Consider the following 27,911-nt stretch of genomic DNA (forward strand, 5'->3'; position numbering starts at 1 on the left):
GGGCCAGACGGTTTTAGCACAGAATTCTACCAGACAATCAAAGATGAGCTAATACCAATAATCCACAATATAGAAACAGAAGGAACATTACCAAACTCATTCTATGAAGCCACAGTCACTCTAATACCTAAACCACACAAAGACTCAACAAAGAGAAATTTCAGACCACTTTTACTCATGAACATTGATGCAAAAATACTCAATATAATACTCGCAAACCGTATCCAAGAACACATCAAGTATATCATGTATACTGACCAAGTAGACATCATATCAAGGATGGTTCAACATATGAAAATTCATCAATGTAATCCACCACACAAACAAGGTAAAAGAAAAAGATCGCATGATTATCTCATTATATAAAGAAAAAGCCTTTGACAAAATACAACACCCCTTCATGATAAAAAATCTTGGAGAGATCAGGCATAGAAGGCCCATACCTAAACATAAGAAAGGCTATATACATCAATCCAATAACCAACATCAAATTAAGTGGAGAGAAACTCAAAGCAATTCTACTAAAATCCGGGAAAAGACAAGGCTGCCCACTCTCTCCATATCTCTTCAATATAGTGCTTGAAGTTCTAGCTAGAGCAATAACACAACTAAGATACAAATCAAAAAAGAAGAAGCCAAAGTATTTCTATTCACAGATTATATAATAATATTCATAAGTGACCCCCAAAATTCAACAAGAGAACTCCTACAGCTGATAAACACCTTCAGCAAAGTGGCTGGATACAAGATTAATTTCAAAAAAGTAGTAGCACTCCTGTATACAAATGACAAATGGGCTGAGAAAGAAATTAGAGAAACTTCACCCTTCACAATAGCCACAAATAATATAAAGTATCTTGGTGTAACTAACCAGGCAAGTCAAAGACCTGCTGACAAGAACTTCAAGTCTTTATCTAAAGAAAGCAAATGAAGAAGATATGGAAAGATGCCCCATGCTCATGGATTGTTAGGATTGATATAGTAAAAATGGCCATCTTACCAAAAGCAATCTACAGACTCAATACAATCCCCACCAAAATACCAACACAATTCTTTTCAGGCATTGAAATAACAATTCTAAACTTCATATGGAAAAAATAGAATAGCTAAAAAGAACAATCCTATACAGCAAAAGAACTTCTTGAGGTATCTCCATCCCTAACTTCAATCTATACTACAGAGCAATAGTAATAAAAACTGCATATTACTAGTATAGAAATAGATTAGTTGATCAGTGGAATCAAATTGAAGACCTAGAAATAAACCTACACACCTATGGACACTTGATTTTTGACAAAGGAGCCAAAACCATATGATGGGGAAATGATTACAGCATCTTCAACAAATGGTGCTGGTCTAACTGGATGTCTACATATAGAAAAATACAAATAGGTTCATATTCATCACCCTGAACAAAACTCAAGCCCAAGTGGATCAAATTCCTCAACATAACACAAGATACACTAATCTATTATAAAATAAAGTGAGGTAGACCCTTGAACTCATTGGCACAAGAGACAACTTCCTGAACAGAACACCAACAGCTCAGGCTCTAAGATTAACAATTAATACATGGGACTTTATGAAACTGAAAAGCTTCTGTAAGGCCAAGGACACTGTCAATAAAACTAAACAGTAGTCTATAGATTGGGAAAATATCTTCACCAATCCTACATCCAACAAAGGATTAATATCATATATATTATATATACATATAATATACATAATTACATTAAACACCAACAAACAAAATGACCCAATATAAACTGGGTACAGAGCTAAACATAATTCTCAACAGAGGTATTTGAAATGGCCAATAAACACGTAAAGAAATGTTCAACATCCCTAGTCATAAGGGAAATGCAAATCAAAACAATTCTGATATTCCATCTTGCACCCAACAGAATAACTAAGATCAAAAAATTCAAGTGACAGCACATGCTGGCAAGGATGTGGGAAAAGGTGAACAGTCTTCCATTGCTGGTGGGAGTACAAACTTGTACAACCAGCCACACTGGGAAATCAATCGACATGCTTTCTCAAAAATTTGGGAATAATTCTACCTCAAGACCCAGCTATACGACTCCTGAGTATATATACCCAAAAGATGTTCCTCCATACAACAAGGACACTTAGTCAGCTATGTTCATAGCAGCTTTATTCATAATAGCCTGAATCTGGAAACAACCTAGATGTCCTTTAAATGAAGAATGGATAGGGAAACTATGATACATTTATACAATGGAATACTACTCAGCCAATAAAAACAAAGAAATCATAAATTTTACAAGCAAATGGATGGAACTAGAAAAGATAATCCTGAGTAAGGTAACCCAGACCCAAAAAGACACACATGGTAACTAGAAAGGTAGCTAATTTCCCATGGGGAAAGGAACAAAGACCAGGTTTTGTGAGTACCAGGCACCCCTTACAATGGCAGATCAGATCGTTCAGTGGCAGAGTCCTTCACAGACTTTGCCATGGAACAAAAATATTACAGTGGAACTAGTACCTATCTGAATTCCTTCATGTCCATGATGTGGTATCAAAGGTGTCTGCGCCTTTCTGAACTGAGGAAATAACTTGCCTATAATCCCCATCCCTAACTGCTCATCCCTCCCCCAAAAAAGACACCTATTGAACTGTAGGAACCAATGGAATGGTCTCAACCCTTGGATGGTTTAGTGATGGTTCATCAGGCACTGATGGAACTAAAACTAATGGAAAATGGCAGCCTATAGAGAGGGGGATGTAATGGCCAATACTGAGGAAGGAACCAAAAAAAAAAAAAAAATTCAGTGCATCAATATTAGCTATAAGACAAACAACTAGAAAAGCAAAAGGAAAATCTCCATCTTCTCCAATTCATGATATGTGTACAACAGTATAGCTATATGGTCATCAAAATGGAAAATGACTAACTGGCAGATAAATGGCAAAGATAGCTGGTTATGGGAGGCAAGAATGGAAATTGAAAAGCCTATCAAAACTTAGAAAGACATCAAATTTTATGTAGCTCGTACAGGTCATATAGATAAAACGTCTGAAAATAATGAAATAGTGGATAAATTTGCATCATGTTTAATTAAGACTAGAATATTAAAATTTGCCAGGAAGTTCAGAATAAATCAGCAAGAATGATAGATTACACATTCTAAAAATTTGAAAGTTTATCACTAACACTAAAAAATAAGGGAAATGGAGAACCAAATTAAACCAGGACAACCCTATGAGAATAACTATTTTAATGAATCCATACACAGACGGAAGTTCATACCTTTAATCCCAGCACTTGGAAGGCAGAGGCAGGCACACAGGAATTACAGGGATTTAAACTGCCAAAGCATGCTGAAATTTTAAGTGGATGTCTTTTGTGATCTAAAAATAAATACACTTAAACCTTGAATGTATATATAAAGAGAAATGGAAATATAGGTATATTTATCCACACATACTAAGGCATATTTAGTTTCAAAAAATGAAATTTTTACATTTCAGTTGAAAGATAATACTTTTTCTGTTGCCAAAAAAACATTTTGCCCTAGGGAAGATACATCCTGCCAAAAAAGGAACCTCCCAGAGTTAAGGGTTGGAGCAGGGTTTTGCTTTTATCATTCCAGGAGAATAAAAGCATGCAACTAAGGAATCCAGAGAGCACTGGACAAGTGAAACATCTCAAGAAAAAGTACAGATTATCAAAAGGATGTGTCCCATGAAAAATGGTGAATTGGCCAAGTGGTATTGCCTACCTCCAGCTCATCTCTGCTGCCCTTTACAGACATAAATGGCAAGTGGTCTTTACATGATCCCAATTCAATTAAAAATTAAAGCTGACTTTGGGGTTGGAGTGTGGCGCTCTTCTTTTCTAAACTCAGGTATGCTTGTTCAAGGAAAATCCAAAGTCTCTATCTCATGTCAGAAGAGCCACCTGGTATGGGACTGAGGAAAACAAAAAAATAGGGGACTACTCTATTGCCACTAATCTCATAATCCTTTGGTTTTCATTTGACTCTTTAAAACTTCTTAAGGAATACATATTATCTAAAAAAAAGTATAATTATTATGTATACATACACTTTCTGTCATAATATAAGTAGCCATACAGAGTACTAACTAATTCTAGAAATAAGCTTCATCTAACTTCCTGTAGGTATTTTCAGGTTTGAGACTGAAGCAGGTGACTAGGAAAAAACTTTGTGTACCTCAGATGTACTTAGTAGATTGTGGTCCTCAAAGATTTCAGAGAGCTTATGGCATTTAAAATGTTTACATTTTCTACAACAAACCATGACCATTCCTAACAATAACCTTTGAAGTCTCCAAGATGATGGGGCCCTTGTAAGGACAAATCCATCTGGACTGTGGTACCAATAACCCCTGGAGAAAACTGCCCCATGCCTCCTCTGCCACCAGGTTCTGCACAAACACTGGACAACATCTTTGGGTGGACTGCTGTGTTCTACCTAGCAAGGACTGACACTGAGCTGACAAACACCACCCAAAGATCAGTTCCAGACTACAAGCTGTTCAGAATATTCAAATTGCTGAGTTCATAGGAGAGTGACATGAACATTTTACAGATCTTAAAACATGGCAGAAATAGCTTCATTATTGTAAATATCCTTACTGTGTTAGAGTTAAAAATCTTTCCTTTTTATTCAGATTAAAATAAAAGGAAATGTTACAGGATATTTGATCATACTGTGAACCCCTAAGATTGTGTTGTCTACTGGAAAAAAAAACTGTTTCTAGTTCTGGTGTGGCTCAATCCTGGCACACACCTTTAATCCAAGAGCTTTCTGGTTGAATATTGTAAACAGGATTAAATAAAGTCAACCATAGGTCAAGAGCAACAGTTGACCGGACATGAACATAGAAAAAAATGATAGCAAAAGAGGCGAATGGATAGAGAGATGTGCAGGAAGTAGAAGGGAGGGGTTTTGAGACAATGTGGATAAAGAGCTTTTCCTTCTTTTTCGATGTCGGCTGAGGAGTAAGGTCAGCTGGGTGCTTTCTCTGCCTTTCTGAGCTATCATGTTCTCACCCCCACCATCTGGCTCCAGAGTCTTTTTTGGTAAAATCCAATGATCGAAATATTGATTAAAAAACAACAGGGAATGTAAAATGAAAAGGTGAATAAAAATAAGTAATGGATTTCAGCATACTATTTCCAAAACACACACACAGCATGAGCTGATCAACTCTGGTACTATATGCAATTAATAAATGTTTTCCAAAAGCAAAATACAATTCTGTAAAGGAACAGATTTATCTCAAACATATTCTTTTGTTCTGTTTTTTATAGACCTGTCTCCTTCCCCCACACACAGCTAAATCCTATCTCACCCTTAACATAATGGAGAGCCAATTTTTTAATCAAAAACCATTTTTAGGATCAAAGAGAAACATGTTTCGAGTCAGATAGAGAGTTCGTTTTATCATCTGTGGGGAGTATGCAACTAAAATTAGAGATGGTGTTCCCCAAAATTCTCAAGAAAAAAGTCAAATGCTTTTAAATTCAGGGAGGGATGGTTGGAGTCTTTTATTTTTTTCCTTACAGGATATTTTTCTCAAGTACTAGCGGAAGTGCTAATGAGAGACAGGCCTCCCTGCCATCCAGTGACACATGTAGCAGGTCACATGAAACCACAGAAAATGAGTCTATTTTAAAACGTCAGAAGCAACAATAAAAGAAAACCTGGGCTTGTACTTTTTCCTCTTGATCACAGTCTAATAGAGACAATTCAGAAATGATTTCTTCTGAACTAGCTGATATCCGTGATTGAAATAGTGTTGCTAATGATAACAATGTGTAGAATTATTACATGGAAAGTACTAATAATGCAAATCATATGGTCTTCGGCTTCAGTTTCTCTCTAGATTATTTTCTCTAGGCATATCTGATTCGTCAGAGATTAGCCTACTAAAACTCATATTTGTACTACCACAGAGAGAATTTGGATTTCTAAGAACAAAGTCAGAAAATTAACCAAGTTTTCATTTGTCCCAATTTTTTCACGTAAAACAACTTTGTTGTGTACGGTAGTAACAAATAAACAAACAAAACAAAATTCAAGTATTTTTAGCACCTGTTATATCTTTCTTAGGTATGTCTATGAGACATAATCTTAAAACAATCATGTGATGTGAGGGCCATAGAGATGGGTTTACTGTGCAAGCCTGGTGACCTGAGTTCAAATCCTGGAATGCATATAAAGATGGAAAGCAAAAATCAAATTAATCAAGTTGTTCTTTGGCCTACACACACACACACACACACACACACACACACACACACACACACACACACATCATGGCACATGTGCCCCCTTTATGCACACATAAAATAATAAATAAATAATTTTTAAATATATGTGCTATGAAAGTATGTGGGTCACTTTGAAACCTTTAAGTATTGACTAACTTCTAAACCAGTGGTTCTCAACCTGTGGGCCACGACCCCTTAGAAGTCAAACAATCTTAAAACCATAGGAAAACACAAATATTTACAAAGATAATTTTTATGGATGGGACCACCACAACATGAGGAGCTGTATCAAAAGGTCACAGCATTAGGAAGATTGAGAACCACTATTCTAGATTATAATTTCAATAAAATGATAGAATACTTTCTTTTCTATACTTAGAACAATTTTAATTATATTCAGATTTCATCCTGTTTGCATTTCTGATAGTCATGGGAAACTCCATTTGTAAATGTACATGATGTCATTTGATTATGAGTGATTTCCAGTTGTTCTTGAGCTGTGTCCCTGGGTTAATATAACAGGATTGAAATAAGGAAACTTTTCTTACCACGATCTCAGTATCAAGGAAATCCTAACTATGGCCAGAAATGTACCATAAAAGCAAAACCACTGGCTCAGTGGTTAAGAACATTTGCAGCTCTTGCAGAGGACCCAGATTTGGTTGGCAACATCAAGATGATAAGTCACAACCACTTTTACTTCAGTACTGAGGGATCTGACATCTCTTCTGGCCTCATTGGGCTAGGCAAGCACATGGTGTACAGGCATATATATACACACAAAACATGCACACATACAAAAAGTAAAATAAAACTGTGGCACATTTACACAATGGAATACTACTCAGTTATTAAAAACAAGGAAATCTTGAAATTTGCAGGCAAATGGACCTGAGTGAGGTAACACAGACCCAAAAAGACATTCATGGAATACACTCACATAGGTGTCCTCTGAGGGACTCCATCCAGCTAGGGATTGGGACAGATGCTGGGACTCATTGCTGGATGCCAAGTGGAGTGCTGAGAGTGGTATGGAAGACTATGGGAACAGAAGGACCCAGAGGGTTTAGGAGTGCCACAGGGAGTGCCATCAAGGGCAGCAGATCTGGACCCAGGGGGACCTGCACAAACTGATCCACCAACCAAGGACAATGCATGTCAATGGACAGTTCATCCTCCACGGCTGTAGGGAGCAGTGGGGATTGCCTCTGACATGAACTCTAGTTCCTGTGATTCAATTACTGTCCCGTGGCAGGGAAGCTCTGGGGCACACAGAGGAATGGGAAGCTGGTATTCTGATGAGACCTGATAGGCTATGGTCAGAGGGAGGAGGAAGTCTCCTTCTATCAGAGGTCTATGGGAGAGGAATAAAGGGAGGGTGGGAACAGGAAGAGACAAGTGGGATGTAATGTGAATAAATTATAATAAATTTTTTAAAAGAAAAAAATTAAATTAAAATAGATAAACATTTAAAAAATGGCTTGGTTTTGGGAGCCAAAGAGATGGCTTAGTAGATAAGAGCACTGGTTACTTTTCTAGAAGATCTGGGTTTGATGCCCAGCACCCACATGGTGACTCACAACCATCTGTGACTCCAATCCAAGGGAAGCTGACATTACTTCTAGCCTCTTCAGGTAGCAGGCATGCATGTGGTACACAGACATTCATACAGACAAAAGACACATACACATAAAAACAAATAAACAAATGCAGAAATATTAAAATTAAGATAAAGATTCAACCATAAATTTTCATAATAATTTAAAGATTAAAAGCTATTACTTTGAGTTCCATACAGTGTAGTTGCATGCTTATGTTCAAATATTTCATATCGTATTTAGGAAATATACTTTGTTCTATATATAAATGTGACATAGTATAAAAGACAATTCATATGAAAGTTCATTAAAAAGTAGCACATAATTTTGCTAGTATTTGCTGCATTAACAAACAATCCACTTCTTGCTACATTACACAGTCACTGGTTGGTTACACCTTCCCTTCATGTCTTCCTTTGGAACCCAGGACAAAGAACCCCAATCTGGAACACGATGATTTTCCGGGAGAGCAAAAGAACCTCACAACTCCCACAATGATGAAATCCCACAATAAACCATACATCAATATTCCATTGTCAAAGTAAGCTATACGACCAGACTTGATATCAGTGGTGAACAAAATATAACCCTTCACTAGGAAGGACAGAAAATTGGGACCAACTTTACTGTTAAAGGAACTTTTGAAGACTGAGTGGGACATACATTTAATCCCAGCACCCTGGAAGCAGAAGCAGGCAGATTTATGTAAATTCAAGGTCAGCTTGAGCTACATAGTAAGCTCCATGCCTGCCAATGAAAGTGTGTGTGTGTGTGTGTTAGAGACAGAGAGAGAGAGAGAGAGAGAGAGAGAACTTTCTGAAAAGATACTGAAAGAACCGATTCCTCAGTTGTTTCGTTCATAGGACGATAATCACTAAACTAGAAAATTCTGCTTGCCTACCAAACAAATGTTTATTCATGGTTACATCAGAATTCTGAGATTACGCAAAGAAAAATCAGAAGAAAATTCATAGTTCATAAGAGTCAATTAGAAAGAGTCCTAACAATGGCAGAAAAAAAATAAGCATTCAATAATTTTAAGAGATGTTTATAGTAGTAATATCGAAATACAAGCACCTGTTCTACTGAATTGAACTTAAAATTCATAAGCATAGACCACTGGGTCATCTGATCAAGTAGATAAATGAGACATAAAAGCACAAAACTTGGAAATGACAATGAAATAACCCAGAGGTTCTCAACCTATGGGTTGTGACCGCTTTGGCAAACCTTTGTCTACAAAAATGTTTACATTATGGTTCATAACAATAGCAAAATTACAGTTATGAAGTAGCAAAGAAAATAATTTTATGGTTGGGGTTCACCACAACATGAGTAACCATATAAAAGGGCCACAAGATTAAACAGGTTGAGAACCACTGAAATAACCACAGAGAGACTTAAAGACTCATGGGTGTTTATTTTCCTCAGCTATATGTGAACAAAAAAACAAAAAACAAAAAACAAAAAAACCCTTGAAGTAAAAGAGTAATCTTCAAAGGACAGAGGAGACAACAATCAGGATGTAAAGTGAATAAATTAATTAATTTTTAAAAAGAAAAAAGAGTAATCTTTAAGCAAATAGAATCTCCTGATAGTTCCAATATTATTTAAATTCTCCATAACATAGAGAAAAGGAAACGTTTTAATTCTTTTTATAAACCTAGTATCAAGTTGGTAAAAATGTGAATAAAACACTAAAGCCCTAAAAGATAGAAATTTGTCCTTTTTCAGAAAATGAGGTCAAAAATTCTATGTAAAATATTAACAAATACAATAGCATGATTTTAAAAAAGACCTATATTTATTTCTTTGATGGGAGAACCACTCCCAAGTGGTACCCTTTATCTCTATTTGGGTTCTAGAACAAATGAGAAATACAAATAGGAATAAAGCATACACAAACCAACGTGTTAAGCCTTTTCTGAGAAAGACCATATCAGGATCCATAGTTACAATGAAAGCCAAACAGGACTACAAAGTGATCTTCAGAATTAGAAAGACTTACCCATTCTGTCATAGGCAGAATTTGGCTGTGATGGACAGCTGTCCAGAAATTTTTTTCTATTATAGAAAAGATGGTCCCCCTAATTGTCTTCTTCAAGAAGAAGAGAGCAATTAATCAGTTATAGTTAAGTCTTGTACACTTTACCTACCAGGCAAGTTGCTGCGCTTTCTCTGGGGCACTGTCAGTTAGAGGATTAAGAGGCATCAAGAATGTTAGACTAATTAAGGTCATTCCTCACAGAAACACTGAAAGTGGAAAAATATATTCCAGCTTTGTTAAAGTTCTTTCATTTTAAATTCAGTAGGTTTAGTGCCAGGTGTAGTGGTGCACACCTTTAATCCCAGCACTCAGGCGGCAGAGGCAGGCAGGCAGATCGCTGTGAGGTCAGCCTGGTCTACAAAGCAAGTCCAGGACAGCTAAGGCTACATAGACTCTGTCTCAAAAAAATTCAGTAGGTTTAATCATTACCCTGTGACGTGTGTCCCTCAAGACATAGAACCATTAGGAGAATCATGCCCCTACCTCATAGGAGGATATTATATCAGCAATTGATGTTTGGTTATCTTTCAGGGTCCGCTGATGTGTAAAATGAATATTTTCCCCCAAAAGGATGAGATGCTGGCTAGTGTATTATTTAATAAATGCACGGCTGAAATCTTATTCCTCACTGCTATAGTTTAGAAATGGTTTGTACCCCAAAGCTTGGTCTTCAGTTTGATGAGGGTGAGATAGAATCTTTGAAAGGTAAAACCTAGTTCAAAGTAATTAGGCCTTGAGAAAGAATTGATATAGTTCTTACAGGACTCTGATTAGCTCTCAGCAGATCATCTCCTTATACACTGAGCTGTTTCTCTGCCATTTTTAATGGTCTAAATAGATAAAGCTTCCAGATCCAAAACTTGAAGAAGGTCCTTAGTGTCTAGTATATGTTACAGGAAGAGAGAGGTAGGCTTGTGTGTCCTACTCTTGTTTTAAAAATTGTCTTTGTTGTGCTATATAAAACAGCTCATCAGAGAGTCTGCAAACTCTATGACTATAGTAATTACAACATTAAAGGATCCTAATCGTAACGTATAGTGTTCCCCTAAAAGCTCCACATTGGAGCTAGAATGATACGGTAAGTCAAGCTCATGCCTGAGAAATTGAATATGCTGTAGATAACACAAAATGTTAAATGGCACTTGCTAATTTATGGTGTCTTTATCTGTTAGAGGTCCATCCTGAAGCACTATGAAATTTTAAATTGTTTGTAAATGTTAAGGCAAACAAACAAGAAACTATTATATGAATAGACAGCATGGGTGCTACACTGTAGATTAGTTCTAATAGCTGCAAGCGCCCAGAAACTTCCAATGACCTAAAAACCTTAGGACAGTGAGATTTGAGTATTGTAAGAAGTGTACAGATTTTCTAGGTTATCAAGGAAGAGAACACTCTTTTTTTTAAACTTTTGTTTCTTTGTGAATTTTACACCATGCACCCCAATCCCACCCATCTCCCCACCCCTTTATATCCACCCTTGCAGCAACATCCCCCCAAAAGTAAATAAATAAATAATAAAAATTTTAAAATCTTGCTGTGAAAGCTGCAGTGTGTCATGGTGTGTCACATAGTATACCCTTTTGTCCAAAAATCTTTATTTGCAAATATTCATTGCAATGAATCATTGGTGTGGTTCAAGGCCGCTAGCTTCTGCTATACTATCAGTAGTGGGTCCTCACTGGGACATCTCTCAGATATCCTGTTGTTGCCCCTGTCATGGAGATTCTGTAGCTTTAGATCTATAGGGCTAACCTGAAGTGAGAATTTTGGTTTCTTTAAAAGCCCAGTTATGTTATATGAATATGTTTTTGTTTTAATCCCAGGTGTGGGTTATGGGGCTATTTCAAATTATCCACAGCTGCTACACATGATTGCCTCGTGCTCTAGGAGGAGAGTAATTTTTTTTTTCAGCTGCAGATAGTTTATGTTTGGAATGCTGAGGACTTTTGAGAGGGTATAAATGAGAGATCCCCAAGGGGGCCTGTAGCTGCTGCTGCTGCTTCCCACTCTTACTGATTCTTGCTGCTACATTTGTTATTGCTAGATTGCAGGTTTGAGATATTATGACAGCAAAGAATGGACTTGCCCCAGGGAATGCAACACCCCTACTCAGCAGGAAGTAGTCTAAAGAGGTCTACACCCCCTTTCCCCTCTAACCTTCTTTATCTCCTACCTAGTTGGGGGGTTGGAAGGGATTAGGGTGGAATAAGGCTTGGAAGGATGATAGATATACTAACCCAATAAAGCAATTCAAAAAACATCACACCAGGGCTGGAGAGATGGCTCAGTGGTTAAGAGCACTGTCTGATCTTCCAGAGGTCCTGAGTTCAATTCCCAGCAACCACATGGTGGCTCACAACCATCTATAATATGATCTGATGCCTTCTTCTGATGTGGAGGCATACAGGCAGGCAGAATATTGTAATAAATAAATAAATAAATAAATAAATAAATAAATAAATAAATAAATAAATCTTTTTAAAAACATCACACCTACACTAGCCCCTTCACACATTCCAGAAGTTCACTAAAGGGGTAGGTGTTGAGGTGGGCCAATTCAAAATCCTGGATCTGGGCCTAGGATGGTAGCCACATTGGTCAGCCTGCCAACTTTCCAGCACTTCCCTGACCTTTCTCCCAAATGCTAGAGCTGGAATGCTCAAACAAACATCAAAAACAAAATGTGATGGTGATGATTGTGATGATGGTGAAGAAAAAGCTGAATGTACTAGAATTACAAGTATTTGCCACCATTCCTAGCAAAAGACTTTAGTTTTTATCATAGAGTTGACAACAGCAGGGTCATAGGATCATGCCTTTTCAAATCATTTTTTCAAATTAACCACCTTGACCATAATGTAACTTTCAGCCAACTTCACACAAACATTATCTTTTAAGGCAAGACTCCAGACCTGTCTTCAAGACCTCCATATCTAACCCATAGTTTTCCGTACTGTTCAACCAGTCCATTGGGTCACTGGCAACATCAACATAGTTTCACACAGCAGAATATTTTCATCTCTTTGAATTGAAGAAGGTATCCCAAAGCAGGCCAATCACATGGCTTAGAATATAATAGAACTCATGCTCATCACTTAAGACATTCTCCAAACATGGAATATCAGGTGTGGACTGATAAAAAGTTAACACGTCTTCCTGATCAATTTCAACACACTTTCAGATTGATATCTCAGTTCCAACATTTAAAAGGAAAACTTAAAAAGAAAGTGAAGAAAGAAAGAAAAGAAAGGGATGGGGGAAAAGAAGGGGAGGGGAGGGCACAGTGCATGTTTCACTAATCTTCCTGGAATATTATTAAAAATGAATGACTCCAGAACCAAAAGTTGGGAAACTCTAAAGATATCAGAATTCACCATTTATTTTCAAACTTGGTTTCACTTTGTTAATTTCAGTTAAGAGTTCCATAGATAACCATAAATGAAATGGCTCTTTGAATGGACTTGAACTTTGTACTAATAGCATGACTATAGGTTTTTTTTTTCTTTTAATTTTAAAAGCAATCTGAGTAAAGGCAAGCAAACATGAGACATTTAAAGGTTTCCAAAGCTGAAACGACACAGGTGTAGTAGAGGAACCATAAGAGTGTACAGACAGTAACAAGCACTCAGAAGCATGGCATCTATCCAGCTGGTATCATCCACTTATTTTAAAACAGAACGGGTCTGGGCATCTCTTTGATTGATCTATTAGTCTGTTGTGACTGCTGAAACACATGCAATCCCTTAAAACAACATCTGTTCTAGAGATCAGAATCTCAAAGTTTACTTCAGTGAGTTGAAATTAAGGTGTTGGCTGGGCTATATTTCCTCTGAAGATTTGAATTTTCTTTTCTGCCAGTAATTCCTGCATTCCTTGCTTTGCGGCTTCCATCTTCCATGTTCATGGCAACAGTGCAAAGGCTCCCATTGTATCATTGCTTCCACCATCGCATCCCAGACTCCCATTCATTGCTTCCAGTGTCACTGTGTTTTCTGTGACTCTGACCCTCTTCCCCCCTCTCTGAGCCTTTGATTCCCTTGGTCCCGTCTGAACAGGATAATTTTATCCATATCACAATCTTCAGCACATTGCCAATGTCCCTTCAACTATAAAATGTAGCATGGTGCAGTTCCCAAGGTTAGGACATTAGCCTCTCCAAAGAGCCACCACTTGTCTCCCACACTTGGATGGATGAACTCCATGCAAAGGTATTTGGATCTATGAAAAACCTGCTCTTTATTTTACTGAAGAATATGAAGTCTCCATTAAAAAATTAAAAGGGATGATTTGTAAAAACCCTGAAGTACTGTTAGTAGCTCACAAAAACCTTACTGAATGGTGCAATGAGCTTCTGAGGACCTCAATAAAATGGGAACACACTGTACTGTAAAGTGGTATCCATCTGTAGCTAATTCTGACCTGTTTGTTTTGAATTTATAGAGATATTTCAACTACAATGTCCATGTTTTTCTTATCCTCTCTCTAGCCTGCCCTGCCACTAAAAGCTTCTTTATAGTGTGAACTCACTGAAAAGGACTAATGCACACAGCATGGATTGAGACAAAACATATGGCATTATACTGATGGTATATGTGATGAATTACATTGAAAGTCTTTAAAACACTATTTTTACTATTTCCCTAAAATATGCTCACATGTACATACATATGTTAGTATATGTGTATATGTTGTGTAATTTTTATGGCCGAGCCATCTAAATGCTGCTGTTTGTCAGATTTTTGTTCATTCTTTTAAATGTCTGTGTAAAGACAATGCCATAAGAACAGCTTTTTCATAAGAATTTCCAAGTTTTATAGATGAAGGTTGTTGCCTTCAGGACTACCTCCCTGACTGGATTCTATACTATTAACTATCACATAGAACACTTTGGTTATATTCTTATATTATATTATATTATATTATATTATATTATATTATATTATATTTATTATATGACAGCTTGTATAGCAGCTTTCAGTACTGAGAGCTAGTCCTCAAGAACAATGCTTTCAGGCCAGTTCCAACTTGACTCCTTCAAGTCCTGTGTCCAAATTATGTGATGTCTTCAGCAATAGTGTCTAGCTTCAAGTTCAAGAAGGCAAGCAAGAAAAATGGTAATAATCTATATTGTTTGAGGAGTGTCTTAGACACCAGCCTCCTTGACCAACAATTTCGAAGGACGTTTGTGTAACTCCATTTAAGTGCGCTCTCGTTCTCTCTCTCTCTCTCTCTCTCTCTCTCTCTCTCTCTCTCTCTCTCTCTCTCTCTCTCTGCATATAATAGATTTATATATAATGCATATGTATTTTTAAGTAAGTTTATAAGTATGTTTCCCTATGGCTTTTTCAAACACCCTTAGTGTGTTTGGTTTATTTCCTTCCTCTCCTTCTGAATGACCCTCCTTCTTCTCTACCCAGTCTCCACCCACCCCCTTATTTTCTCCTCCCATATCAATGGCTGGCCCAGCAATATATACCTGTGTTAGTTAAGTTTCACTGCTGTGAAGAGGCACCATGGCCACAGCAACTTTTATAAAGGAAAACATGTAATTGGAGCTGGCTTATAGCTCTGAGGTTTAGCCTATTATGAACATGGCGGGAAGCATGTGGTATGCAGGTAAATAGGGTGCTGGAGAAGGAGCCAGGAACTCTGTATCTATATCAGCAGGCAGCAGGAAGTGAACTATGAGCTGCCAGGCCTGGTTTGAGCTTCTGAGACTTCAGAGCCTTCCCCCTAGTGATGTACTTCCTCCAAGAAAGCCCCACCTACTCCAAGAAGGCCACACCTCCTGATAATGCCACTCCCTATGTGTCTATGGAGGCCTTCTTTTTTTCCATTTTTAAATTATGTTTCTTTTTTAACATATACATTTATACTATTACACCCAAATAAAATAAGCTACATACAGCAGAAAGAACCACAATACAATCAGGACATTATATAAATGTTACATTCCTAGGGATTTGGCTATATGTACTTGGCGAACTTGAAGTAAACATATTTCCTATCTTATTGAGTCTAAAATTCTAAATGAAAATCAGTACCTATCATATCCCATCTCTATTAACTTAAAACATCTATCTAGATCTAAAAACATCTTAATCACTGACCAACTAAGATTAATTGTAAGATTAAACTATCTGGTCTTCAACCCCATCAGAGACTTGAGAAGGAATAAAACTTAATTACCTGAGTGAACCAGAAGTGCAGGTTAGCAGCTTCCACTACCCCATTCTACTTACTAGCCCCAAATAGGCTTGCAGCCATATCATAATTTAAAATGCATTTAGTCCAATTTCAAAAGTCCTCATAGTCTATCAGAGTCTCAAATTTGTTTAAAAGCCTAAAGTTCAACATCTCTTATGAGATTCATGCAATCTTCTAACTGTAATCCCCTTTAATCAAAATGAAAAGGCAGATCACATACTTCCAACATAGAATGGCACAGGATACACACTATTGTTACAAAAGGGAGAAAAAGGAGCACAGTGAGGAAACACTGAACCAAAGCAAGACAGAAAACCAGCTAAACAAACTCCAAGCTCCACATCTCCATGTCTGATAACAAATACTCTTCAGATCTCCAACTCCTTTTAGCTTTGCTGACTGCAACACACCTCTCTTTATCTATCTCTCTATCTCTATCTATCTGTCTGTCTGTCTGTCTATCTGTCTCTCGCTGGTTCCACTCTCTGTTAGCAGCTCTCTTCTCCTATCCCATGACTCTGGTATCTCCAATATCTTGGGGTCTCCAAGGCAATCCAGGCTTCACCTTCACAGCTTCACACAGTGGCCTCCCTAGTCCTCCATGCAGGGACATCTCTGACACATGCCCAGCCTCAGCAGCTCTCCTTAGTCTCAGAGGGAGATTCCATAACTTTCTTCTATCCTTGACTCTAAAGCCAGAGCCACGTGGCCAAAGCTGCCAAGTTCTGCTTCTTGCTGGGTCTGGAATATGGCCACCTAATTCAAAAACATCTTCACAAGCTTTCTGTTTTCAATGGTCTCCTTCACTGGCTAAGCTTGGCTGTCCTTGAACTTAAATATACGTTAGCCTCTGCCTCCAGAGTGCTGGGACTAAAGATATGTGCCACCACACCTGTCCCCAAAATGTTAATTCATTTTTATGTTGGAAGTTGTTTATCTCCTTGAACAGGATTTCCACTTCCTTCAACTGTACATTTTGTACTTTTCCTTGCTCAACTTCCTCCATACCATTCTAGATCTTCATAAGACTCAACACTAACAACCACACAACATAGAAGGCTGTTTTAAAATGCCTTCTGCAAAAGCTGTTAATCCATAAATCAATTTAGCCTCAGGCAGATTTTTTTTTTTTTTGAACAAGGGCAGAAAACAACCACAGTCTTTGCCAAAATATCACAAGAATGGTCTCTAGGCCACATACTAATATTCTCCTCAGAAACATCTTGAGCCAGGCCACCCCAGTTCAAATCACCCTCAGCCCCGTTGTCTTCCATGCTCCTAGTGATATAACCCATTAAGTTGTACTTATAACGTTCCACTGTTTTCCTAACTCGAAGTCCAAAGGCCACATTCTCCCAAATAAAAACATGGTCTTGAAAAGAGAATTTTTGACTCCATTTTGAGCTTGGTCTCCATTATAGGACCAGGCTTGGCCTAGGCATGACCCTGAGAAGTATTCAGTTCTGGAACAGACCATAAAAATCTTCCACCAGGAAGGCAGCCGAGAGATAATCACAGGAATATGAAGAAATCTTATCTCAGAATTGGCCATCTGTGCTTGACATTCTTATATGGCTTAGGTATGTCCTTTTGTGGTTAAATGTTCATGACACAAGAATGCAGTCTGCTGGCCACCTGGACACCAGCCTATCAAAAATTGACCCATGTAACTGCCTTGCTGCCCACCAGTAAGGCTTTAGATTACCTAACTCTTTCTGTAATTCTTATCTTTACCCATAAAAAGGCCTGTGAGCCCAATCCAGGGTCATCATTTTGTAAAGTGGCTGACCCCTGCATGCAGGATTTTTGCTAATTGCATAATCTCCGCAAGGCGATTTCAGACTTAACAGTCTAGCCTATCACAGAAATACCCCATTTCTGGTACAAATGTCTTAGTTAGGGTTTTATTGTTGTGAAGAGACACCATAACCACACCAATTCTTATGAAGGAAAACACTTAATTGGGGCTGTCTTACAGTTCAGAGGTTTAGTCCATTAGCAGCATGGTGGAATTATGTTACACACAGGCAGACATAGCACTGGAAATATAGCTGAGAGTTCTATATCTGCATCAACAGGCAACAGGAAATGAACTGTGAGTTACTATGCCTGGTTTGAGCTTCAGAAACCTCAAAGCTCACCTACTACTGACACCCTTCCTACAACAAAGCCCCAACTATTCCAAGGCCACGCCTCTTAATAATACTACTCCCTGTGAGCCTATGGGGTCCATAGGCTTTTAAACCACAATCCACAATGGTTCAATAGTAGCACTATTATCTTGGGAGTAACCAACCACTGTCTAATTGGGCTTAAGGCTTGCTCAATAGGAGGAAACTCAGGCCTGTTACTGTAAGTCTAGCTAAGTTCTCCTGGGTGAAAAGATCCTACAGAGGAAGCATCTACCTCCATATTTCTAAACCAATATAATTTCTAAGTATATTATAAATATGTGTCCTTAAACACACAGATTAGTGTGTCTCTCACACCTCAGAAGCTCAGGGAACATTATATAAGAATGTGGAAATATTGTACAATACAAAGGACAATATACCTGCTGCTAGGTACTGTTTCCTAGACAAGACAGAAAGGCTGCATTCATAAAATCTCAACAATATGGTAGTCTAAACAAGCCCTTCATGATTATAATATCATTACATATGTCAAAATGAATAAGGGAAATTTCACAAGGTCTCACTGCTAGATAGAATTACAGACAACCAATGGTTAGTGAGGGAAAGAAAGCAAGTGTTCTCCAGGGATGAGCCTCTGATAGGCTATCTAATAGAAAGTGGTCAGCCTTAAAAATGTGTACATAGATCAAGCATCCTATTGCTGTGCCAGTACCATGTTGTTTTAATTACTGTTGCTCTATAGTACAGCTTGAGATTAGGTATGGAGATTCCTCTAGAGGATCTTTTATTGTACATGATTGTTTTAGCTAATCTGGGTTTTTTGTTTTTCCATATGAAGTTGAGAATTGATCTTTTGATGCCTTTTTAAAAATGTGTAGGTATTTTGATGGGGATTGCATTGAATCTGTAAATTGCTCTTGATAAGATGGACATTTTTACTATGTTCCATCTTCTGATGTCATCTTTAATCTCCTTCTTCAGAGATTTTACGTTGTTTTCAAAGAAGTCTTTCACTTGCTTGGCTGGAGTTACTCCTAGATATTTTATATTGCTTTGTGGCTATCGTGAAGGGTGTAGTTCCCCTAATTACTTCCTCTGCATGATTATCATTTGTATATAGTAAGGCAACTGATTTTTTTTTTTTAGTTAATTTTGTATCCAGCCATTTTGCTGAAGGTGTTTATCAGATGTAGGAGTTCTCTGGTGGAAATCTGGGGGTCACTTACATACACTATCATATCATCTGCGAATAGGGATAATTTGACTTCCTCCTTTCCCATTTGGATCCACTTGATCTCTTTTGGTTGTCTTATTGCTCTAGCTAGAACATCGAAGACCCAGAAATAAATCCACACATATACGGACACTTGATTTTTCACAAACGAGCCAAATCTATTCAATGGAAAAAGGATAGCATCTTCAACAAATGGTGTTGGTCTAACTGGATGTCTACATGTAGGAAAAATGCAAGTAGACCCATATTTATCACCATGCGTAAAACTCAAGTCCAAGTGGATTAAAGACCTCAACATAAATCTAGAGACACTAAACCCATTAGAAGAAAAAGTGGGAAGAGCCTGGAACTCATTGACACAGGAGACAACTTCCTGAACAGAATACCAACAGCCCAGGCCTTAAAGTCAACAATTAGCAAATGGGAGCTCATGAGGCTGAGACGCTTCTGTAAGGCAGAAGACACCATCAATAGAACAAAGTGACAACCTACAGACTGGGAAAAAATCTTCACCAACTCTACATCTGACAAAGGTCTAATATCCAAAATATATAAAGAACTCAAGAAATTAAACACCACCAAACAAAATAACCAAATTAAGAAATGGGGCTCAGAATTAAACAGAATTCTTAACAGAGGAACATCAAATGGCGAAGAAACACTTAAAGAAATGTTCAACATTCTTAGTCATCAGAGAAATACAAATCAAAATGACTCTGAGATTGCATCTTATACCCAACAGAATGCTAAGATCAAAAACTCAAGTGACAGCACATGATAGCAAGGATGTGGAGATAGAGGAACACTTCTTCATTGCTGGTGGGAGTGCAAACTTGTACAACCACTTTGGAAATCTATCTGGTGCTTTCTCAGAAAATAGGGAATAGGGTTACATCAAGACTCAGCTTCCATTCCTTGGAAAATACCCAGAAGATGCTCCAGCACACAACAAGGACATACCCTCAACCATGATCATAGCAGCCTTATTCATAAGAGCCAGAACCTGGAAACAACCTAGATGTCCCTCAGTCAAAGAATGGATTAAAAAACTGTGGTACATTTACACGATGGAATGCTACTCAGCTATCAAAAACAAGGAAATCCCAAAATTTGCAGGGAAATGGATGCAACTAGAAATGCTCATTCTGAGTGAGTTAACCCAGACCCAGAAAGACACACATGGTATATACTCATTTATAATTGGACACTAGCCCAAAAGGGATGTTCCATGAAAGTCTTCATTTACCAGGAGATTGGGATAGATGTGAGGACTTCCTATTGAGACTCTATGTGAGAAAAGTATGAGAGAATGGGAGAATAGAAGGATCCAGAGGGTCCTAGAAACCTACAAAAAGAACATCATGAGGGGCAGATCTGGACTCAGGGAGGTCTGTTCAAACTACTGCACCAACCAATGTTTACACGCAGTAAACACTGAAGTCCTATTCAGATCTAGCCAATGGACAGCATATTCTCCACAGTTGTGTGGAGAGTGGAGACTGACTCTGACATGAACTCTGGTGCTCCATATTTGACCACTTCCCCTTGGTGGGGAGGTCTGGTGGCACTCAGAGAAAGGATAAGCAGGCTACCAAGATGAGACTTGATAGGCTGTGACCACATAGTTGGGGTGGAGGTCCCCTTCTATCACAGACCTAGGGGAAGGGGAAAGGGTGAAAGAGTGAGGGAGGGAGGAACAAGAGGATACAAGTGAGGGGATAACAACTGAGATGTAATCTGAATAAATTAATTAAATAAAAAAGTGTACATAGGTGAAACACTAAGTGAGCTCAGTAGGATTTTTGTGTGTTGAGAAAGACAGAGACAGGTAGAAATAATTGCAGAAGAAGTCATAATCTTGAGGACAAGGGAGATGATGAAGGGAGAGAGAGGAGGTGGAATGATGTAAACACACAACATTTAGGTGTGAAGTTCTCAGAAAAATAAAAAGACTAAATTAAGAAAAGAAAACAAGGTTTATACATTATGAAAAGTTTTAAAAAGTTAAATAATCCAGAATTTCTATAAAACACTTTAACTTGATTTTTTATTTTATTGACCCTTAGTACGTGGGATCTAAAATGATCTATTTTTCAAAGAATGTGTATTTTAAATCTTTTTATTGAAAATTTTAAAAATGTAATGCAATATATTCTGATCATGGTTCTCCTCTTCTACCTCCTCCGAGATCCTCCCCACCTATCCAACTTCATGCCTTCTTTCTCTCTCTCTACTAAAGTATTTTTGAAACATACTTTTACTTTCTCTTACACTATCGTTATATATTAATTTATTCAGTTTTCTTATTGTGTGTCTATAACAGCCAGAACTTTATCTTTGGATACCCTGTAGACATAGCCTTGAGGAATGCTCAGACTGTTAAGAAATAGTTACTAAAATATGAAAGTACAATGGGATTCTAGTGTTTTATGTAAAAGGTAAAAGCATATCACTAAAATCAGTATACAGTGCCCTAATTTTATGGCCAGCCATGCTTCTATTAGAGTCCTTTATGGAATGCTTGCATCACTCAACTATGATCCTTCACTTACACTGGCAGAGGAACAACATGGCCATTAGCACTTGTCATTGTGAGTGGACAATTATTGGACATCAGACCACAGATAAGCCAATTGTAAATTCTTCCCCTAGGTATTTGGAATTAAAATCAAAGAGAAAGACAAGCTCGGTGTGGCCATCACTCTACAATAACCTAAGAAGGAAACACTGTATTCCAATAACAAGAATATTAGAAAGAAACAACAAAAGTTCTTCTTTTCACACTATGCGTCCTTCACAGGAATGTAGGTACCAACAACTACTCAAGGACACTGGCTGTTGACAGACACCATCTTGAATGTTGCCATCACCTTGCCAAATATGAAGTTTCAGAGAACCTCACACAAGTAATGAACTGTTCAGTCCAAAAGTCATTTTTTTAATCTTTCTTATAACTCTTTTGCCCCAAATTGTTCACTCCTATCCTTCCTCCATCCATTTGCCTTTGGGACAAAGAATGACAAAAAATAGATGTCCAAAGTTATTTAAAGTCAAGATATGAAAAAATAATTGTTTTAGCTCCAAACTGTTTTTCAGGTCCTATTTTTATTTTATATTAGTGTATATCTGTATCTGACCAATGGAGTTTCAAACAGTCATACGTGGACTACACTAACTTTATCGTTCTTATTTGTCTTTCAAGTGAATATATTTTATTGCATGATTGACTGTCAAGCTTGGAGCTCATGAGCAAGTTCTGGGTTGCCAGTGTGGACTTGAGCTTTATCTGCTTATCAATAACATTTTAAAATATGGAACTGAACACAATCACCTGTTGCCTTAGTTAGAATTTCTATTGCTGTAACAAAATACCATGACCAAAAAAAGCAAGTTGGGGAGGAAAGGGTTGACTCAGCTTACACTTCCACATGGCTGTTCATCACCTAAGGAAGTCAGGACAGGAACACAAACAGGGCAGGAACTTGGAGGCAGGATCTGATGCAAAGTCCTTGGAGAGGTACTTCTTACTGGCTTTCTCCTCATGGCTTGCTCAATATGCTTTCTCATAGAACCCAAGACCACCAAGCCAGGGATGGCACCACCTACCATGGGCTGGGCCTTTCCCTATTGATCACTAATTGAGAGAATGCCTTACACCTGGACCTCATGGAGGTATTTCCTGAACGGAGGTTTCTCCCTCTCTGGTGACTCTAGTATGTCAAGTTGATAACACAAAACCAGGCAGTACACCTATGGAGAGATTTTAGACAAAAAAAAAAGTGGGACAGGAAGTGGGGCAATGAGAGTGTTGCATGGTACAAGATGGCCATATTAAAGGAGACAAAGGATGAGAAGTAGTCTAGAATTTGATCTTTCACTAGATTATCAGGAACAAAATTGAAGGCTTTTTCTAGTAGTGATCCTACCTAACTTAGGCACACTCTCATTTACATTAAATTGTTTTGCTTATTTATTGCATCATTGCCTGTTTATTTGGCTGCCCACGAGACAGAAACAATCTTTCTCTCTTTTTATTTATTTATTTTGGTTTTTCGAGACAGGGATTTTCTGTGTAGCCTTGGCTGTCCTGGCCTCACTTTGTAGACTAGGCTGCTCTCAAACTCACAGCGATCTTCCTGCCTCTGCCTCCCAAGTGCTGGAATTAAAGCATGCGCCACCATTGCCCGACCTTTCTCTCTCTCTCTCTCTCTCTCTCTCTCTCTCTCTCTCTCTCTCTCTCTCTCTCTCTCTCTCTCCTTTCTAAAATATTGTGATTAACACTGTAGTACAGATAAATTTCTTCAGAAATATAATGAAACGTCTGTTGTAAGACATATGTTACAAAACATATTTATCCAAATTTTCATGTACCTGCTACTATAAATGAAGATTATTACCTTACCCCTAGATATTTTCTCTACTGTTAGAAAGAGAAATCACTAAAGAATGGCCTAATACTCACCCAAAGCAACAAAATAATGAGAGCTCATCTAAAATGCAAATTCTATGCTCCATCCAAAACCTACTAAATTATTATTTGTCTTAACAAACCAAGTGAAGTAATTCTTATTTACACTAAAATTTAAGATGTTCTAATAAAGATAATTTAAAGGGCTGGGGAGTTCCAATTCAAAATTCTCCAGACCTTCAGATAAGTTAGTAAGCACATGGGTTTTAACATACTTGAAGAATGTAAAAGGATGATTTACAGGGAAATCCCATTTTAATAGAAACTAGAACCTGATGTAAAAACTTTTTTTTTTTAAAGGACATACATAAAAGAAAGAAGTCTCTTGTGTCAGTAACTTTTCATCCTGGTATCAAAATACCCAAATAAATTTAAAAGGCCAAATAATTTGGCTGAACATGTATTTAATCCTAGCATTTGAGAGGTAGAGGCAGGCAGACATGTGTGAGCTTGAGGACAGCGTGGTCTGCATTAGGGAACAGCTTATGTAGAGAGATCCTTCCTCAAAACAAACAAAAACAACAAACGAATTTATTTTGGCTTACAGATTGAGAAATTTCAGGCCACTGCTTTTGTCTGTGGTGAGAAATGCTTGTGGTGGGGAGTGTGTGGTAGTGCCAAGCTGTCCAGGAAGCACAGAGAGATAAGAAGAAGATATATCTTTTTTTTTGTTTTGTTTTGTTTTGAAACAAGGTTTCTCTGTGTAAATAGCCCTGGCTGTCCTAGAACTCTCTTTGTAGACCAGGCTGGCCTCGAATTCACACAGATCTGCCTGCCTCTAAGTGCTGGGATTAAAGGAATGCCCCACCATGTCCAGCTTAGAATGGCACATTCCTTCAGTGATTTGCTTCCCTGATCCAGTCCTCAGTTTCTAACAGCCAGTTCACACATGACATTCTCAATGGTCAAATCACCTCTCCACCTCTGTAGACTGCTACATGGCAAACAAGTATCCAACACATGACCCTATGGGGAGGGAGAAGTATTTTATTTCCAAATCTCAGTATTTAATAGCTCCAGATTACAGCTTACCTGACACATGTCAAATATGTCTGAAGACTTCAGAGAGCACTCAACTACTTATATATGCCACAACAGTTATATTGTCATGTAGCAAAGGGAACATCTGTGCAAAAATGACAACTTAGTAAGAGCATGTATAGTCTAAAAGTAGACTGTCCAGAGAAGACACGAAGAACAACTCAGAAGTTGCTGCAAGTAACCTGAGCCTACCTCTCCCAAATGGCTTTGGGAAAATTACTTAGTTTCTCCACATCTCATTTTACACTGCAGGTGAACAGAAATAATCCTGGGCCATCTATTAAGTCTGGAAAGACTGAACCTTCAGTTATTTCTGGCACGGGTTCAGTGAAATCAGAAATATAAATCACCTGAGATGATACGTTACAGGTGCATATCCAAGAATTGAAAGAAATCCTGCCATCAGTGCATCGTCATGTAGCCTATGGATGGAAGAAAGGATAGAACAGATACCCAGAGAGACTTGAAGCCGGGATTAAGAGAGACGTGTAGCACAGCTTCCAGTTGTTTTTAAGATTCCATTTCCATTTTTCATTGAGTTCTGGGGAGGGAGGTGAATAGTTCTGAGTGGCACCATCTATAGTTTAATAGCATTAGTGGTGAGAAATTTACAGACATAAACTGTGATGGGGCACCACCTTGCATATATAATACACTGTCACTCTGATATAAGCATTTAAAAAAAAATATTTTTATGTCTCCAGACTACAATGATCGCTTGTTAATACTGACCACACCAATTGCTGTGATGATTTAAAAATTAGTTCATGAAAAACTCTTAGCACGGTGGTTGGCTTTTTCTATATTCATTAACTGTTATAATTATTGGATATGGAAAGTAGAACTGATAAAGAAGGGTAATGAAAATATTTAGCAATTTACACTGCACAGCTAGCTGGATGATGGTACTGAGGTCCTGAAGAAAAGAGCAGTTTCTTTTCTGTGTGGGGGTAATAATTACTATGATTTTTCTCAGATGAAATACGGGAAACTATGTGCTCCCACGATCCGCCGGCTATAAACCACCTACCCACCAGGCTGCCACCAAAACTCACACTCGAGATCCTCTCACGCAAAGCGTTCTAAGGGTTTCAATTTCCGGGACCGGCGCGGCGCGGTGTTGTGACGTAACGACAGGCGGGACTTCCTGTCCCGTTGAACTTTTTCCAGGACTCCCGCGGACGATTTGGCAAACCTTGCGGGACACAGGTGAGGTGATGCTGCCAGCACTGTGCATGGTGTTGTCCGAGGAAGCGCAGGGAGCTGAGAATTACCAGTGTCAGGATAATGGAGCTGTCAGCACCGCGATACACAATCGCTGAGCTGTGCCGTGCGGACCGCGATGGTATTAGACGCACCCCACCTGTGGCAGGGTCACCAGCGGTCCCCTGGCAAACGGTGAGCCTGTGAGGCCAACCTGCTAGAAATTAGTACAAGTCCACCCTGGGGCTGCCCAGGCATCTGAGGTCCACACTGGCCCTCGTGGTTTCTCCTGCCGACATTAAAATTACCTTTACCCTTACAGATAATGTATTGTTTCTCTCTAACAGCTTTTGAGATTCCCCCCCCCCCCGCCCCCTTTATTCTTCGTTTTGCAAACTGCAAATATGGCGTGCATTGTAATTCAACAGACTTCTCCAACTTGAGGTTTGTTCAGCTTCTTCAATCTGTAGATTTGTGTCCTTCTCAAATTTGAGACGTTTCCTGATACTATTTCTTTAAGTGTCTCTTTCAGTCCCACATTGTCCCCTATGGGGCTCTATGAATTTTAGGTCATTTGTCATTTGTAGAATAAGTACCTGGGTTACTGCTAATATTTGTACTATTTCCCACGAATTCGGGCTTGTAAATTATATGGATCTATACAAGTTCTCTCATCGTATTCTCTGTGAACTCCACTCCGCTGTTGAGCCCATCCCTTAAGTTTGTAGTCTCAATTTAAATTTTTAAATTTCTTGCTCTTGTTTCTTATATAGTATTTTCGGTAGCTTCCAGACTTCAGTGTGGTCGTACGTTTTTCTGGTGTTTTGCTATCTTCTTAGCAGAATACTTTAATCAAGTCCTTTCTCATTTCTTAGAAAGCATATTCCTAAATGCCAGTCAACATTTTCTGAAACTACTTTGATGAAGATAATAGGAGAGACTGGTAAGGTCATCATTGGCAAAATGTCACATCATTTTCTGGGATGTATGGTATGCCTGTCTCCTAAAAGCTCAAAATGCTTGTCAGTGTGCTGTGAACTAATGCTACATGACGAATGAGGCGAGGCCCAAGAAACCCTTAGGTAGCACTTGGGCTTGGAAATCAGCCTACATGTACTGCCAGAACATATTAGAATAGGTCTCCAGAGTTTAGATAGGGATGATGTGTTCAACCTATTGTTTTGGAGCGTTTGTTGTGAAGTTTATCAATAAAGGTATTTCCAGAGAACCTCTGTCCCAGTGAAGAAGCCAAAGCTGGGTGTTGATTTTTCTTAACTAACCCTACTTTGGAATGGACCAAGACTGACATTGCTGCGCTTTTCTAAATTCCTGACTCACATAATCTGTTGAGGGTATAACTTGTTGTCTTAAGGCATTGAGTTTTATGATGGTGTGCCATGTAGCAAGAATAGATGGGATGCTCTGTGTATCCTAGGAACTTCTTGTTTGTTTGTTTTGTGTTTGGAGGCTTGCTTTGTAGACCAGGCTGACGTGGAACTCACAGCGATCCACCTGTCTCTGCCTCCCAAGTGCTGGGATTACAAGTGTGCAGCACCATGCCTGGTCCCTAGGAACTTTTTTATTTTTTAAACTGTAACAGCAGTCAATGCATGTCTCTTGGAAGATATATTCTGGAATTACTGGTTTCCTAATTAATTATCCTGATATTCAAGGTCTTCATAGGCTGAAATGGGAGAATCCCAGCAC

The 27,911-nt window shown here is 38.3% G+C and overlaps 1 protein-coding gene across 4 annotated transcripts in view; it reads left to right on the plus strand.

The window, feature by feature from the left end:
- The window catches only part of Ldah (lipid droplet associated hydrolase), an 868,625-nt gene that overhangs the window by 761,048 nt on the left and 79,666 nt on the right, over positions 1-27,911 (plus strand). The window contains exon 1 of one of the 4 annotated variants that reach the window (XM_051143337.1): positions 26,127-26,210. The exons of 2 other annotated variants lie outside the window; for them this stretch is intronic. The gene's annotated coding sequence lies outside the window, so the exon portion shown is untranslated. Of the gene's footprint in view, positions 1-26,126; positions 26,211-26,259; positions 26,400-27,911 lie in introns of those variants that run through there. One more of the 4 variants, XM_051143343.1, reaches the window with a different exon arrangement.

The sequence above is a fragment of the Acomys russatus genome, chromosome 1 (genome assembly GCF_903995435.1).
Source record: "Acomys russatus chromosome 1, mAcoRus1.1, whole genome shotgun sequence".
NCBI lineage: Eukaryota > Metazoa > Chordata > Mammalia > Rodentia > Muridae > Acomys > Acomys russatus.